The sequence below is a fragment of the Myotis myotis genome, unplaced genomic scaffold (genome assembly GCF_014108235.1).
Source record: "Myotis myotis isolate mMyoMyo1 unplaced genomic scaffold, mMyoMyo1.p scaffold_m19_p_1, whole genome shotgun sequence".
NCBI classification, from domain to species: Eukaryota; Metazoa; Chordata; class Mammalia; order Chiroptera; family Vespertilionidae; genus Myotis; species Myotis myotis.
This window is the reverse complement of record NW_023416313.1, coordinates 25,522,029-25,539,932: the sequence shown is the minus strand read 5'-3', so window position 1 is coordinate 25,539,932 and position 17,904 is coordinate 25,522,029. Positions and strand designations below refer to the sequence as shown.

General features: G+C 42.6%; 1 protein-coding gene across 12 annotated transcripts in view; it reads left to right on the top strand.

The window, feature by feature from the left end:
- Positions 1 to 17,904, top strand: part of APBB2 (amyloid beta precursor protein binding family B member 2) — a 323,648-nt gene that overhangs the window by 143,797 nt on the left and 161,947 nt on the right. The window lies entirely within an intron of this gene.

The window sequence follows — 17,904 nt, the reverse complement described above, 5'->3', positions numbered from 1 at the left end:
CCTGTAATTCTCAATTGCTGAAAAGAGGGGTAGGGGGAATTAGTTTGTATTTTCTTTTTTTTTATTGTCTTGGACTTAGTGCAAACACTTAGTGTATTGTTTTCCATGGGAGGGATAGAAATGGCTCTGTAGTATGCATCATGGAGATAATGTAAGGTATAAAATGAAAATTGGCCCTAGATGGTTTGGCTCAGTGGATAAAGCATCAGCCTGCGGACTGAAGGGTCCCAGGTTTGATTCTGGTCAAGGGCACATGCCCAGGTTGCGGGCTCAGTTCCCAGTAGGGGCCATGCAGGAGGCGACCAATGATTCTCTCTCATCATTGATGTTTCTATCTCTCTCTCCCTCTCCCTTCCTCTCTGAAGTCAATAAAAATATATTTAAAAAAGAAAAGAAAATTGTCTTCTAAGCTGTTAGGAAAATAGGGACTGTAAGTCATAGGGTCAACAAATTGTAAAGAGAAAGGGATTTCAGACATCATCTAGTAAAAATCCTACTTTTTTCATAACCTCAGAACTTGAGACCTAAAATATTTTTAGTCATTTATTTAAAAAATAAAAATACATATGACTACCCTGTGCATCTTGAAAGACTGTTCCATAGGAAGGAGGAAACATTGTGCAGCCTTAAGGACCTAATATGCCATCTGTTGTGATGCCTTGTTTTACAAATAAGAACTGAAACCCTGAGAGGAGAAAAGTTATTTCTTTGAGTTGGAGCAGGAAGTGGCTATTGGGCAGGTAGGGACAGGGCCACCAAACCTGCTAGATGTGTTTACATCTTAGGTGCTGCCTGCTGGAATTCTTGATGGCAGTGCCTTAGGTGGGATTGGTGTTTTTGTTGTTGAGAGCTGTTGATGTTTGTTTTTGTTTTTTAAGTTGTTTATTGTTTAATGTATTGCATAAGTCTCCTTTTTCCCCCATTGACCTCTCCCCGGGTGCCCTCAACCCCCAGCACATGCCCCCCCCCCATTTGTGTCCATTGGTTATGCTCATATGCATGCATACAAGTCCTTTGATTGATCTCTTACTCCCTCATAGGTTGGACAGTCTATTTGATGCTTCTATGTCTCTGGTTCTGTTTTTGTTCATCAGTTTATGTCGTTCATTATATTCCACAAATGAATGAGATCATATGATATTTATCTTTCTCTGACTGGCTTATTTCGCTTAGCATAATGCTCTCCAGTTCCACCCATGCTGTTGCAAATGGTAAGAATTTCTTCTTTTTTACAGCAGCATAGTATTCCATTGTGTAGATGTACCACAGTTTTCTAATCCACTCATCTGCTGATGGGCACTTAGGCTGTTTCCAAATCTTATCTATTGTAAATTGTGCTGCGATGAACATAGGGGTGCATATATTCTTTCTGATTGGTGTTTCTGTTTTCTTGGGATATATTCCTAGAAGTGGGATTACTAGGTCAAATGGAAGTTCCATTTTTAATTTTTTGAGGAAATGCCATACTGTTTTCCACAGTGACTACACCAGTTTGCATTCCCACCAGCAGTGCAAGATGAGGGTTTCACAGGCAGTGATAGGAGGCAGGGCCTCCAGGCAGAGCAGATGATAGAAGCATGCAAGTGGGAAACTTTTAGTGGGGTCAGTAAAGAGGATGCAACCCAGTGTGGTGCCCCTTTGAGATCAGGAGATAGAGAAAGGACTTATGTCCATAGCAGTCAGGGGCAAGTTGGGGCTAGTTCAGGCCAGTTTGGGCCAGTGAAGGGAGGGTCTTGAGATCTATCAATAAAGTTAGAATTTTATTTGGTAGCCAGTGGGGAGCTCCTAAAATGATGATGATGATGATCTCCTAAAATGTTGATGATGATGTTGTTGAGGATGACTGTGGTAACTAACATATCACACTGATTGTGTGCCACCACTATTCTTGGTGCTTCATGTGCCCTCACCCGTTCAATTCCCACAAGCCTTTCATGTTGGCACTCTATCTCCAGTTCATAGTTAAGGAAACTGAGGCACACAGAGACACCCATAGGCAGTGATGGAGACAGAATTCAAACCCAGGTGGTCTGGCCCTAGAGTCCCCTTTTTGATGATCTGTAGTGTGGGTGTGGTGCTGATAAAAGTGGTGGATTCTCTTGGGAAGATGAGTTGGGGGATTGTCTTGGGAAGATGAGTTGGTAGGAATGTGCAGGAGGACAGGGGTGAAGGCAGACGGGCAATCAGGAGGTGGATTGCAGGCCTCCAGGAAGGTTCATAAAAGCTTGACTTAGGTGATGACTGTGGCAATGGAGGGAGGAGACTATAGATGCCAGCAACCTCTGAGCATGAATTAGTGTACCAGGTTCCCAGTTGGACATGGGGGCTGGGACATCACTTGGATGTCTGCCTAACTGGATTAGGGAAGTTGAGAAGAAGGTATGGTGGGAGCATGATGTTTTATTTTTACAGAGCTCTCTTTTCTCATTGTGATCAACTAGTGCAGTGGTTCTTAACCTGGGAAAACTATCTAGAGAAAAGATCCATGGTTGTGCATCCTAACAAACATCTGAGTTTATGGACCCTCCCCTGCTCATCCGTCTTAGCATGGCATTGAGTCCACAGTAGGTCTGAACAGTGTTTCTTGATAGTTTGTGACCTTAAAGGCACTTGTCCTTTTCCCAGTTTAAGAATATTGGGTGTGAGAACAGGAGAAGCGATGGGTGTGGTCTTGCATTTGGGGGCACCTTTGTTTCAGCTTCCCTGCCAGTGATTCTTGCCTTCCGCTTTCCTGTCTGCCCTTCCGTTTCGGCTAGGAGAGCCGATCATGGCTAGAGATAGAGGCCCTTGGTTCTCTTTGTGAATGGTCATTCTGTGTTGAGGGCACGCCCTGTTCCTGGTGGCGGCCTCAGCCTGCCGGTCAGCCTGAGGACATTTCCCCCTGCCCCCTGCTGCCTTTCTGAAAGATGTGCTCCTGGTGGGACTGTCTTCTCTGAGACCTGTCTGCAGGACCAGCTGAAGGGCCGAGGACCAGCAGGTTGTTCCAAGATCAGTAGCTGATGATACTCTTGTGGGGAGAAAAAATACTGACGTCGATGAGAGGACATTGAGAGTACAATTTGGGTGTGTGTTTTCCTCCCATTTCTGCAGTCTGGGACATTCCCCCCCCCTCCTTTTCTTTGTCTCCTTCTTCTTTCCCTCCTTTCATTCTTCCCTCCTTCCTTCGATCATTCCTTCTCCCCCTCTCCCTCTTTTATTAAAATCAGAGGAGTTAATTGTACAGGGTCAGTAAATGGGACTGCACCGATTTTTGTCTTTGATTATGGTTTTCCATCTTTGTTTATGTTTCTTTAAATTGATTTCAGAGAGAGGAAGGGAGGGAGAGAGGGATAGAAACATCAATAATGAGAGAGAATCATTGATTAGCTGCTTCCTGCATGCCCCCCACGGTGGGTCAAGCCCATAACCTGGGCATGTGCCCAGACCCAGAGTCAGACTGTGACCTCCTGGTCCATGGGCTGACACTCAATCACTGAGCCACACCGGCTGGGCATATGGTTTCTCATCTTGCTTTGGCGGGGGGTGGCGGGGGGGAAGGTAGCACTGGGGAGTCACATAAGGATGGGTTGCCTATGGGATTATACAGCCGTGCACTATTCTGGGCACAGCTATCCAGGAAAGATGCAGGGGATTAGAGGACTTGGCTCACTCTGTCCTCAAGCTCCTTAAAAAAACCCTGGAAAGACAATATGCCTGTGTGGATCCCAATTCTGGTTCAGCCACTGGCAGAATGTCCATGCACGTGTTCTCTAATCTCTCCTGTGCAGGTGGGGGTTGGTCATATTTACTGGAAGGGGTGTCATGCTGAACAAATGGAACAACACATCTGAAAGGATACTGACCACGTCTCTTATCTCCCTGTTTTCATGTTAAAAATTTCTGGGGATTGTACCTTAGAATGATCTCAGAAATCCTGGAGGGAGAAGGGGGAATATGTGTTCAATTGATTTGTGCATGTTTATTCCATTTCTGCTTCGTGACCATGGGAGGTAAATATTTTTTCAGTTATGAGATGAGAGAACTGAAGTTCAGAGAGGTTGAAAACAGGAGTTCCACCACCTGCTCGATGCGTGGCCGCGGGCTGTTGTTTAGTCTCTCGCTGCCTGTTACCTCGTCTCTAAAGTGGGATGTGGTAGTTCCCTCCTCACAGGATGGTTATAAGGATTGGGATGGTTAATATGTGTAAAGTCTTAAGACAATGCCTGGTGAGTAGTAATGTGATGTGAGTATTAGACATTATTATCAAGGAAATTGCTAAGTGTCTTTTAAGCCATGGTATGGTGAAATTAGGATGGATGCATATACATAAGGTGTTGAAATGGGATTTAACTGTCATTGTTAAAACACTGAGTGGGTTTGGTTTTCATGGTGAGGGGTTGGGGAACTGAGGTTAGAAGCATCAGGAAAAGTCCAAGGGGGAGAGGAGAAAGGATTTCAAGAATGTGGGGAGAAAAGGAGGTCCAGAGATCATTGGGGGGCAGGGCAGAAGGAAAGTTCTGTGTTGCTTGTGTGATGTGGCTGAAGAGAAGCCATTTATGACTGCCTGGTTCTGGAACCGGGAGGTGAGAGAGCGATAAATTGTAAATGGGATCTTTGGAGTCTCTGTTTCACCCAACTCTGGAAGAGGCAGTAGCATGGAACTGAAACTAAGGATTCTGGGATGAGGAGACTAGGTTTGGAGCCAAGGCTGCTGCTTATGAGCTGCCTGATGTGTTGCAAGTTTCTTCACCTCCCTGTAGCTCTGTAGAATGAGGGGCATGGAGGCGCCTACCTCCCAGGACTTGTGGGGCTGAAAGAGATTGTGCACACTGTTCATGGTTAGCTCACAGGAAGCCCTCAGCAGCTGTTACTTACTTAATGTCACCCAGGGCTTACTATTATCCCCTGGGCTTTGGTTAGAAATTCAGGCTGAGTAGGCAAGCCATACGTGATGACGTTTCAGAGCAATGCCCTTTCTGGATGAATCCCAGCCAAGACCAGGAAAGATAGCAGACTCCTATCACTATCTCAGCCAAGAAGCTGGCCTGGACTCTTGAGTTGCTTTTGAGGGAAACACTTTTGTTTCCCTCTCTCCCCTTCCCCCCCAAATTGTCTTGGAGCTTAAAGGAGAGCAGAAACGGATATAGTTTCTGCTGTTGGGTTCAAAACATCTAAACCCTCATTTCCATTCCCTCAGATTTTTTTAAAAAAAAATATATATATTTTTTATTGATTTTAGAGAGGAAGGGAAAGGGAGAGAGAGAAATATCAGTGATGAGAGAGAATCTCTGACAGGCTGCCTCCAGCACGCCCCACACTGGGGATTAAACCTGCAAACTGGGCATATGCCCTGACCGGGAATCAAACTGTGACCTCCTGGCTTACCCACTGAGCCACGCTGGCCAGGCCATTCCCTCGATTTTTAATTCTTAATACTACACAAGAGACTCTTTTATCAAGCAACGAAACAAAATCTATAATAATAAAAGCATAATATGCAAATTGACCGAATGGCCGAACAGCTGAAAGACAGTCTGGACGACCACACTATGACACCCACTGGTGCCAGGCCAGCCAAAGTGGGTGTGATGTAATTGGTCAGGGAGCCCCACCATTTCCCCATGATCGCCCCACAGAGGGAGGCCCAGGCCACTGGCCAGCGGGGTGATCAATCAGGGGGTTCCGTGATTGCCCCAAAGAGGGAGGCTCAGGCCACCAACTGGCAGGCTGTGGTTGGTGGGCGGGGCCTCCCTCTGTGGGGGTGATCCATTGTGGAGCCCAGGCCAGGTGGGTAGGGCCTACCTCTTTGGGGCGACCGATCACAGGGCTTCAGGACTGCGAAAGGGCGCAGGCCAGGCTGAGGGAAGTGCACGAATTTCATGCACCGGACCTCTAGTTCTATTATAAACTAACAATTTTGCATTTACAGTCTTTGTTATAAGAGATTTTTCTCATTATCTCATTCGTTCTCACTACTAAGACAGGATAGAGGAATGCATAATGGGCTTCTCTTCTAAAAATTAACGTGACACAATCACAATTGAAAAGACAAGTCCCATGTGCCCTGACTTCATTCCAGTGCTCCTTCCCCAGGGCTCTGTTCCCCCTCAGCCTGCCTTCTTGCTTCTGTTAATAAGGCCCAGCAGGGGGTCCCATACTGTCACAGAGGCAATTACCCTTGGAACAGCTTCTCTTTTTAATGTAGGCATCACCAAATGACCTGTGTCAGCTCTGTGGGCAAACTCAGGATACTGTCTTCAAAAACGCATGCATCCTATTCAGATGAAATCATTTTCCTTGGCCAATTTAACCAGATCCTTGCTCTCGTTCGTTTCCTTTAATTATCTTGTTAAAAAAAGAACGGGGGAAGACCATCTGCTTTGTGAGGCCCGCTCATCTCCTGTGTTTTCACTAATAGATATATGAGGGCCCAGTTAAACAAATTAAGGCTTCATTTCATTCTTGTTTAGGTTTTTTCTGTTTGGTGCTTTTTGCTTCACTGCTATCGGCTTTTCTTGGTTGTATATTGGGGATGTCTTGGAGTGTAGATTTTATGAAAAGGTGTTATCTTCGTTCCAGAAATTGCAGGCACTGTGAGCCATTTTCCGTATAGTGCCAAACTGTCACAACCGGGTTCTTTGCTTGTTTTAATCCCTTCCTCTCACCATGAGAAATCCTATTCTCTGAGCTACGGCGGTGGTTGCTGTCTTCCTATTCACAAACTCTAAATCTAGTCTTCCCTAGCAAAATTCAGCTTTATCATCTTTTACACCGGAGCCTTCATTTATGAATAGGAGACATACGCAGTGAGGGTAGGGCGGGGTGGGGGTGCTATTCTTCCGTTCTTTATTTTAAAAACTATATGGTATATACATTTATAACTTCATGTACAAACTTTATTTCTATCAAGTTGAAAATAACTCTTGCTCTGAACATGAAAATGCTTCATACTCAGTATAAAAAATTTACATAAATCATCAACATATAAAACATTGGAAGGCATTTTTCTAAATCCTGCTACTCAGAGATTATTGCTGTGAACATTTTGATTAACTTTTTTTACTTATTCCATTATGAACTATTTATTAAATATCTGCGATGGCCTGACCAGTGTGGCTCAGTGGTTGAGCATCGACTTATGAACCAGGAAGTCACAGTTCGATTCCAGTCAGGGCACATGCTGAGGTTGTGGCCTCAGTCCCCAGTAAGGGGTGTTAAGGAGGCAGCCAACCAGTGATTCTCTCTCATCATTGTTTCTATCTCTCCCTCTCCCTCTCCCTTCCTCTCTGAAATCAATAAAAATATATTTAAAACAAACAAAAAAGTCTGCCATGTGCCAGACACTGGAAATCCTATCTAATAAAAGACAAAAAGGGTAATTAACCATACCTCTGCTACGCTTCCCATTGGCTAATCAGGGCGATATGCAAATTAACTGCCAAGAAAGATGGCGGTTAACCGCCAACAAAGATGGCAGTTAATTTGCATATGTAGGTGCCAAGCTATGGAGTGAAGCCGGCTGGCCCCGGGCAGGAGCAGCGAGCAAAGGCTGGTGTGGTGAGCGAAGAGCAAAGAGGGGGGCCCCCCGGTCCACGCGCACAGGGCCAGGGGCTTAGCTAAACCCCCAGCCTACCTGCCGCGCGCTGCGGCCTCCACCACGCTCCCGGGGCCCGCGAGTGGCAGGCCGGGGGCTTAGCTAAGGCTTAGCGCATACTCTCTGGTGGCCCCACAGCAGGGCATCCTGGCAGCCTCTTGACAGGAGGGCAGCCAGGAGAGCCGAGTGGGGCAGGGGCTGCAGGGAGCCATGGAGGGGCAGAGTGGCCGGAACCAAGCTCCTGGGGGTCTGAGGAGAGCGCTTGACAGGAGCCCAGACTGCAAAGAAGGAAGAGGAAGCGGCCACAGGGAGCTCTTCCAGTCCCCTTGCACGGATAACCTACCGCAGCCCCCATACCCTCGGGGGGACGGGGAGGCTGACCAGACAGGAGAAGACCCAGCCTTGGGGGTAGCTGCAGCCCGTATCTCTGACTCCCAATCTCTTCCCCTGCCACCCCCGCCAGGGCGCCCACAACAATAGCACACCTGCGACAACCCGTCAGCACCCCCGAGGCCCGTGGCCTGCCACTGCTGGGCCCCCTCCGCTGGGGCCAGGCACGCCTCTCCTCCCTACAACTCCAGACCCGGGTGAAGGCAGGCCTAAGCGGCCCCTCAGGGTCAGACTCATCCCCCCCAACACCCCCTTCCTGACAGCAGTGGCGCCGTCTCCGCAGCAGAAGTGCACTGAACCTTGCCGGGGGTGCGGCTAAACCCACCCTCCTAGCTCACTAAGCCATCAGTTGGACATCCCCCAGGTCTCCCAGACTGTGAGAGGGCACAGGCCACACTGAGGGACCCCCCCCCCCCCGCCCAGTGCACAAATTTCGTGCACCAGGCCTCTAGTCATAATAATAAAAGGCCAGAGGCGTCACGACCGAAACAACCAAACAACCAGTCACCATGAAGTGCATGGAGCACCTCTCGGTCCCTCCCCCGCAGCCCACAGGCTCCAATTGCAGCAAGGCTGGTGGCCGGTGGGTGCGCAGGTCGGCGGGGCAGGTGTGGGTGGGTGGGGCCACGCGATTTGTCGCGCTGGGCCTCTAGTCTATAATAATAAAAGCATAATATGCTAATTAGACCAGACAGCCAAATGACCTTCCAGACATCTTTCTGGACGACCTGCGGATGAAGCCACGGCTGCGAGGGCCGAGCCCCTTGCACGAATTTTGTGCATCGGGCCTCTAGTATATTCATAAATGAAACAGACATAGTCCCTGCCCTCATGGGGCTTTTCCAAATGGGGAGACAGAGCCATTAAATAGATGATGTAAATTAATTTAACACCAATACACCTGGACTTATGATGAGGTTATGTCCCAGTAAACCCAGAGTATTTGAAAATGAAGTAAGTCAACAATGCGTTTAATACACCTAACCTACCAAACATCATAGCTTAGCCTAGCTTACTTTAAACATTCTCAGAACACTAATTAGCCTACAGTTGGGCAAAATCATTTAACGCACCACCTATTTGATACTGAAGCATTGAATATCTCATGTAGTTTATTATACATATCACTTTCACACCATTATAAAATAAAAACGTTGTAAGTTGAACTATCATAAGTTGGGAACTGTCTGTATATTCTAATGCAGATGTATGTTGTTCTTTCATGTCTTGTATAATTTTTAAAATAATCTATTTATCTTATTTTGAAATAATATATTATAATTTTAATTGTTTAAGGACATGTCTTTTTGTCATGTTATCATTGTAAGGGTATCAATCTGTTCATTATTCTTTTTTTTAATTATATGGAATTTAATCTTGTTAGTGTTCTGTAATTTCATACAACTTAATACCATAAAATTTTTTTTAAGTTTATGAAAGAATACCACTATACATGCTGTCTTTATTCCAACTTTTTATTATGACACGTTTTCAAACATACTGAAAAGGTGAAAGCACTGTGTGTGGATTCCAATGTGCTCAGCATATTTTTTATAGGTAGATTTTTCGTTCAATAGTATTTAAGAGAGGGCTTTCTACATAACTACATATAGAAGCAATCTCACATTTAAATAATGAATTCCATTTCACTGTACAGATGCGATATTTTATTTAATCCGTTTCTTATTGACGGGCATTTTGCTTGTTTCCGATTTTGCTCCTAGTAAAAATAATGTTGCTTATATGTCCTTATGAAAATTTCCTAAAATGACTGTCGAGAGATGTTCTCATGTGAAAGCGTACGTGGTTGTAGGTTGGGACTGAACAACAGTGTAGATCAAGATGCAGCCTCCTTTCAGGAAGACAGCCCATGTGATCTGTGGCGGGCATACTTCTTCCACAGACAGCAGATGGGGGTTAGCAAAGGGGAAGGGGTTGGGGGAGAATGAAATGGGTAAAGAGGGGGGGGTCAATATATGGTGACAGATAGAAACTAAATGTTTGGTGGTGAGCATGCTACAGTGTATATGGGTATTGAATTATAATGTTGTACACCTGAAACTTATATAGTGTTATTAATCAATGTTACCTCAATTTAAAAAAACAGAAATTTAACATTAAGGAAAAGAACTTGCTTCCGTACAGCGGAATTCTCACATAGCATCAGCCCTCCCCTGCACTGATTTCAGTTTAATCCGAGTGGCTCTTCTTTTATGTCATTTTGGTTGTTGTGGGTATAATTACGGTATCACTTACCTGTTGCCACAATAATGCTGCATAAGAACCACCCCCACATTTAGTGACTTAAACCATAGTCATTAGTATCTACAGGATGGCTGAGTGATTCTTACCATCTCTGCTGGGTTTACCCACGTGCTTGCAGTCGGCTGCAGGTATAGTGTGCAGGTCTTTGCAACGCTCTCGCGTGTGTTTGATGGTCAGCTGGCTTAGTTAGTCTGGTCTAAGACAGCCTTGGCCAAGAGGATTCAGGGGTCCTACCCAAGTCTCCAACCTCCTTCCAGCAGCCCAGCCTGGGCGTGTTCTGGAGGTAGTAGCACAGATCTTTTCTTTCTCCTGGGGCTGGAAACGGGCCATGCTTTTCAAGCTTCTGTGTCATCTCATTTGCTAATAACCTAGTGACCAAAGCAAGTCACACAGCTAGGTTGGAGCCAGTGGGAAGAGACTGCGGTTAGCGAGCAGGGAGCCAGGTCACAGAGAAGATGTTGAGTAAGGCCATTAATGCAGGCTGCCCTCCGTTGCTACCCAGCAGCATATTTTAAGCTAGCACTTCTTAGACATTGCTGTTATTTCAATAACAGCATTAGACATTGCTGTTATTTCAAAACTGCAGCTGTTTTGCCTTTGAAATATGAAAAGTGAGGACCAAGCGTTTGCTTCATTTAAAAAATGACTTGTTAAGAGTTATAAAGGTAACTCGTGCATGGAAAAACTCACTTTCATTGTTCTATCTTGAAAATATTTCTGTTCCAGTTGGTGTTTTCACCTTGGTTTCATTTCTGGATACAGGGTTTTCCCTTCTATGCATCTTTTTCTTTGTTTGACAGTGTTTTAGGACTTGATTTCGAAATCTGGCTTTGAGAACAATGAATCAAGAAAGATGAAGAGCTAGATAACTGTGTATAGGGTCAGATGGGTACTACTAGTAAACTTACCTGGGTGATGACTTCCTAAGGTATATAAATACCTAGTCACTGTGTTGTGCACCTGGAACTAATACAATATCAACTGCAATTGAAAAACAAATTTAAAAAGCCAAACAAACAAAAAGTGCAGTGGCATTTATCAAAAAAAAGAAGGTAAAGAGTTAGAATCATAAATGAAACTCCTTAAATGTTGCTTTTGCTTAAGCTGTAGACATTACAGACAGGATTAGATCCCTGCACCTATTGCTTTTTCTCTACTGTAAGTCAGAATAAGTGGTAAATTTAGGCTCTTCCAGAACAGTGATTCTCAACAGCAGCTATGCAGCACCAGGTGTGCAGATGGCAGGAAATTGTTACTAGTAATTACATCTCAAAAGTTTTCTTAAAAATCAAGTTTATTCCCGTAGAGTGCGATATTATATGCCACACCTCTAGCTTCTCTGCAGAAGTAAACCGCTGAAATAAAAATTTGCATATACATACTTACTAAACACTCTTCATTGGGTATGCATCATAAAGTTACACATACTTTAGTTGTTTAACGGAAACTGTGCGTATTGTACTAAGTAGGCAACTTAAAGGATTTTTCAAAGTAAGTTTGTTGTCGAGTTTTGCTTCATTTTTTGACTTTGGAACTCCCCCCGCCTCCCCCCAGAGTGAGCTAAAATTTCACACACTTGTTCTTAATTGTACTTCATTTTACTGTCTTGAGCTATAAGGAAAAAGAGGACTTAGGTGTTGCTTGTCAGCAAGAGAGCCCCTTTGTTTGTAGTTTAACTGGTTATCAGGATGTTGGACATAAACTTCAAAAGAATTATAATGTGGCAAGAAGTGTCTTGCAGAATTAATTGATTCAGGTAGTCTGAGTCAACTTCAAGAGAAAGAGTCCTGACAAACATGGAATAGTGGTCACACGAGTCTGCTTTTTGGAGGCAAAGAGATGTGGGTCCTGATACCAGATATGTCACTTGCCTTCCATGTGACCTTGGAAAGGCTACCTAACCCCTGTGCCTCAGTTTCCCCATTAGTAAACATGATGTAATAATAGTGCCTCTGTCATGGGATGATTGGAAGTGATAATCCTTATAAAGTTCCTGCATAGCACAATGCCTGGTACCTAGTGTAAGTGCTCAGTAAATGTTAGATGGGGTGGGTACTGACTGGAAGAAACCCTGCTCATCTGACGCAGCTGCTCCATTTTATAGATCTGGATAGAAATTAAGTTCCTCAGGGGAAAGTGTTTAAACCCTTAAAGTGAGATTGAGTCTGAATTAGGAGACAGGTCTAATCCTGGAATACAATGCCTACTTAAAAAGTATTCATCCACTAATACACCCTGTATGGTTTCAAGAGCAAGGGTAAGACGGTAGTTTTTGACAGCCCTGTCTGTGCTCGGCAGTTATGATAATGATTTCATTAATGGCAGAAAGTTTTCATTATAATTGTAGTGCTGAACTCCATTCTTGGACTCAGCTTATCATTTGTGAAACATTTTACAAGACAGCAGGACAGGGCAGGGGAAGAAGATGGAGGGTGTAACCCTCCTACGTTTATTGAATACTCAGGGTGAATGTGCGAAGGTCTCCAAGAGACTTTGCTTTTCTTCAGAAATCTTAAAACCTCATTGAGAAAACAGGTCATGTGGGTAAGAAAAATAATAATTATAACAATAGTAATACCAGTTACCTTTATTGAATGTTTGGCACTAAGCAAAGCAAGCAAGCCACCTGTCATATCTCATTTGGTTCTCACAGTCACTGTCAGATTACCAGCAATCTGCTGGTAACCACAATTTGCAGTTGAATAAGACACACTTGCGACATTAGTATTGGCTCACAATCATATAGAACCTAAGTGTTGAACAGGTTAAGGAGAGGAAGCGATAACTCTGGGCTGAGGTTAGACTTTTCAAAATTAAGGGTTGGAGGTATCTTCAGGACCCATTACTTGCATTTTGGGGGATGGAGACCAGAGATGATAAGTGTCTGGCAATACCCAAGACAGATCTGTGTAACAAAGAATGTCTCACTCTGCAAAGCTTGCAAATACTGTACCAAATATTCTTGTAGGTTCGATTCCTGATCAGGGCACATGCCCAGGTTGCGGGCTCGATCCCCAGTAGGGGGCATGCAGGAGGCAGCCAATTAATGATTCTCTCTCACCATGGATGTTTCTATCTCTCTCTCCCTCTCCCTTCCTCTCTGAAATCAATAAAAATACATATTTATAAAAAGACTGAAGCTTGGGCTATCATATAATACATTGAATAAATATATAATTTCAAATTTATATACTAGTGTTGGTGTCTAATGGGGAAAAAAGTAGATAGCGTATTATACCAAAATAAGATACAAGTGGGTATTGAATTTATTTATTCACTCCTTTGTTTAAGTTTTGTGCCATTCCAGAACACAAAAATGCTATCGGAAAGGAAACTGTTGTTGCTAGATTGCTTCACCTGTGCAGTTCTAAGCGTTGTTTTAAAATCACAACTGCATTCTTTTGTTTTAAATTTATGAGAGAGAGAGAGAGAGAGAGAGAGAGAGACATTCTTTGATTTGTTGTTCCACCAATTTATGCATTCATTGGTTGCTTCTTGTATGTGCCCTGATTGGGTATCAAACCCGCAATCTTGGAGTATGAGGACTACACTCTAACCAGCTGAGCCACCTGGACAGGGCTAATCACAGCTGTATTAATGAGGAGTTTGTAGGGCCTACCCTGTTTCCCGGGCGTCTTTGAACTCATATGTGGTTTTCAGGAAGCAAAGGCACTTGTTCTGAATGCCAGCCAACCTTCTCTAGCTTTACAGCTGAGCTAGCATTTCTGCCTGTCTTTGCTTTTAATGGAAAGGTAGACAATATTTGGATTAGGATAAAGTTTCAGAATCTGTCTGCATTATCTAGATCAGCACTTCACCAAATGAGATATCATATGAGCCACATGATATGAAAATCATGGAAACTGGAAATTTTTTAGTACCCACTTTCAAAAACAGAAATGAATGAAATTAATTTTAACTGTTTTTTTAACTCACAGTATCTAAAATATTATTTCAACTTGTAATCAGTGTTTAAAAATTATTACTGAAACACCTTACTTTTTTTATGCAAAGTCTCCAAATACAGCATGTGGTTAGCAGTCAACCCGGATGCAGAATGTTCATTGGAAATACTGGATCTGTATTTAGATTTCATAAAATTTATAGTTGAAAAGTAGATTCACTACCCAGGAGGTTCCAAAATGACCTAAATGCTTCCCATGGATTAGCTTATAGATTATATATTAGTTAATTATAATTAAACTAGAGGCCCGATGCATGAAATTCTTGCAAGAGTAGGCCTTCCTTCCCCCCGCTGCCAGCACTGGCTTCCCTCCGGCACCCAGGACCCAGGCTTCCCTCTAGCTTCCGGCAGGCACCCAGGACCCGGGCTTCCCTCACAGCCCTGGCTTTGTCCAGAGGGTCATCCGGAAGGATGCCTGGAAGGATGTCCGGTCTAATTAGCATATTATGTTTTTATTATTATAGAACATTAAAAATTCAGTTTCTCAATTGCATTAGTCAGCTTTTAGGTGTTTGTAACTCCCTGTTACTCCTTATGGCTTCCATATTGGACAGCACAGCTACAATTATTCTTAATACTAAACTTAACTGATTTTATACTTTCTCGGGTTATTATTTAACTAGAGGCCCGATGCATGAAATTTGTGCAGGAGCAGGCCTTCACAGCCCCTGCTGCCTCAGCCCTCACAGCCAACCCTGGCTTCGTCTGGAAGGTCATCCAGGACCATCTGGAGTCCGGATGGTCGTTCTGCTGTTCGGCCGTTTGGTCGATTTGCATATTACGCTTTTATTATTATAGATTAGATTTAGTCCATGCCACAAAGTCCTTGGAAACTGTTTTACTAGGTTAAGATTTATTCATCAAGGATACCAGTGCCTAGGGAAAAATAGCTCTGCATATTTGTGCTTTATTCTCAGGGTTGGTGAGTGCCTTGCACATACTAGGGATTTAATAAGTACTTACATAGCTAAATCCTAGTTAGTCTTCAACTTTAGTTGAGTTTTACTTTCTCAGAGAAGTATACATGCCTCATCATTATATTTTTCCAGGGTTCTTTTCCTCTGAAACATATAGGGTGTCCCCCCAAAATGTATATACACTTTGATAGCTGATAGCTCAGTTTTGAAAATGAAATGTATTTTAATAAACACTGCCTTTATAATGATTCAAAGTGTGTGTATACACTGATTTGAGTAATTTAATGATTAATAGTCATTGACTAGGAGCCTTTTTCAGCTCCTATAAAATCCATGAAGATGGGTAATGTGTTTTTGTTCACTAAAGTATTCCCTGCCCATAGAGAATACAGAATAAATACTGGTCAAGTAATAATACCACAGGGCCATTTAAAATATGAAGTGATTAGCAGATTGTCCAGTTCTGAACTTTATAGACGTTGGAATTTGTTTTAGGGAAAAAAGGAATATTTTATTTTAAGAATTATGAGTACTAAAAAGTATGCTGATTTTGAGGTTTTGTTTAAGCCCTTTCAAAATCCTCCTGTAAGTATGCCTTTTCTTAGCTTTCTTCTACTTGATTGGTATTCATTTTTTTGGAACGCCTATCACCACACATCTGTCTCTGCTTATAACTTAAGGTGAACTGAAGACAAAAGCTAGAAAAAAGGAAAATTGAATTGTGAAATACGTTTAAGGAGCTGAAAAAGGCTTAGGGCAAAAGCAGAGATGATGGAGGAAGCATCTCCTGCTGTTTCAGGACAGTTAAAAATAAACCCACCCTTTTAATTATAGCAGAGCAATGAGCCGTACCCACAATATGTGAAAATATGATTAAAAAATGTATTGTGGGCCAGTAGACCAGGTTGTCAGGTCATTATCTGAATCATAACGTTGGAAGTAATACCCATTAAAGGTTACTAGTTTGGAAAGGTTAGCTTAGGATTTAGTGTTTACAAATGCAGGGGTGGGCAAAAGTAGATTTATAGTTGTAATACAAATAAATAATGCAATAATTCTTAAATAATAATACAAGAATAAACTGTGTTTCGTGTACTCACCACTGTAAACCTACTTTTGCGAACCCCTGTATAATGTGTCTCCATTTAAATAATGCTTTAGTAAACCTCCATCATTTGACTTTTTCTTTTAACATGTCACAGAAGTGTAATAAACATACAGAAATATGGGCATGAGGGAACAGCGTGGTGAATTTTCACATCCAGATCAAGAACTAGAACATGACCATCACAATATCCTGGAGGCTGCCCTCCTGCTTTCTCCCCCTTTCCTGCCCTCCAGGGTAGACCACTATCCTGACATAGAGAAGTTTTTCCTGTTTTTGTACTTTATATAATTGGAATCACTGCAGTATCCGCATTTGAATTAATAAAGCAGATTATCATTCTAAGTGACATTTCTGATAGCAAGTCATTGAAAATAAGGTCTGTTTCCAGTTTTCCTTATTATGCATCTAATTTGGTAAACTGGCAGTGTACCACCGTAGTATTTAGTTCTTTAATATTCCTTTAAGAAATGTTCTATGTAAATGCAAGGGTGTGTGCATGCGCACATGTGCACACGTGTGTGTGTATGCACATGTACATGCCTTAAAGAGTTTACTCAAATTCAGTCATGCTGTGCTATGCATGCCATTCACTTGTCAGTGCTCTGTCCGCAAGCCCTTTCACATCAGCTCACGTAGATCTGCTTCATTTTTCCTACTGGCCGCACAGCACTCCATTGTATGGAAGTATCATAATTGAATGAGCCAGCTGTCCACTGAAGAACAGTTAGGTTGTTATTGATCTTTTGCTTTTAGAACAATAGAATCCATGAGAGTTTATCTATAAAATAAATTCTTGCCCTCGCTGGTTTGGCTCAGTGAATAGGGTGTCAATCTGTGGACTGAAGGGTCCCAGGTTCATTTGTGGTCAAGGGCACATGCCCAGGTTGTGGGCTCGATCCCCAGTAGGGGACGTGCAGGAGGCAGCCCATCAGTGATTCTCATCATTGAGGTTTCTCTCTCTCTCCCTCTCCCTTCCTCTCTGAAATCAATATAAAATAAATTATAAAATTTATAAAATAATTATAAAATATATATTCTAAATTATAAAATAAATTCTTAGAAATGGAATTGCTGAGCAGTGAGGTTCATATATTTGTAATTTGCTCAGATATTTCTAAATGAGTTTTGCGAGTTTTTACTCCCACCAGCAAAGTTTAATAATTCCTATTTCCAGTGTCCTTGCCTTAGGTTATATGTTATCAAGCCTCTTAGTCTTTGCAGTCTAATATAGGAAAGCCAATAAATCATTATTATTTAAATTTACATATTTTTTAGTTTCAAGGGAGGATAGTTATTATACGTTTATTGGACATTTGTGTTTCTCTTGGGACTTGTACCTATTTTTTGCTCATTTTACTGTAGATTTGCTCATACTTTTCTTAATAATTTGAAGGAGTTCTTTCTATGTAAAGAAAATGAGCTCTTTTGTGTCATTTTTGGTGTGTGTTTTTTTTCATTTTTTTGTCTTTACTATGTTTACAGCCTTTTTTTTCTAAACAGAAGGTTTAAATTTTTATATGGTGAAATGTACCAGTTTTTTTTCTTTCTTATTGGCTTCTGAATTGTGTGTTTTTAATGAGAAAAAGCATTGGAAACTTTAGGTAGATATTAGGCAAATAGATAGGTAGATAAACATAAGCCTGGAATGAAAAAAAAAAAATAATCACAAGTGTTTCTGGGAAATGTG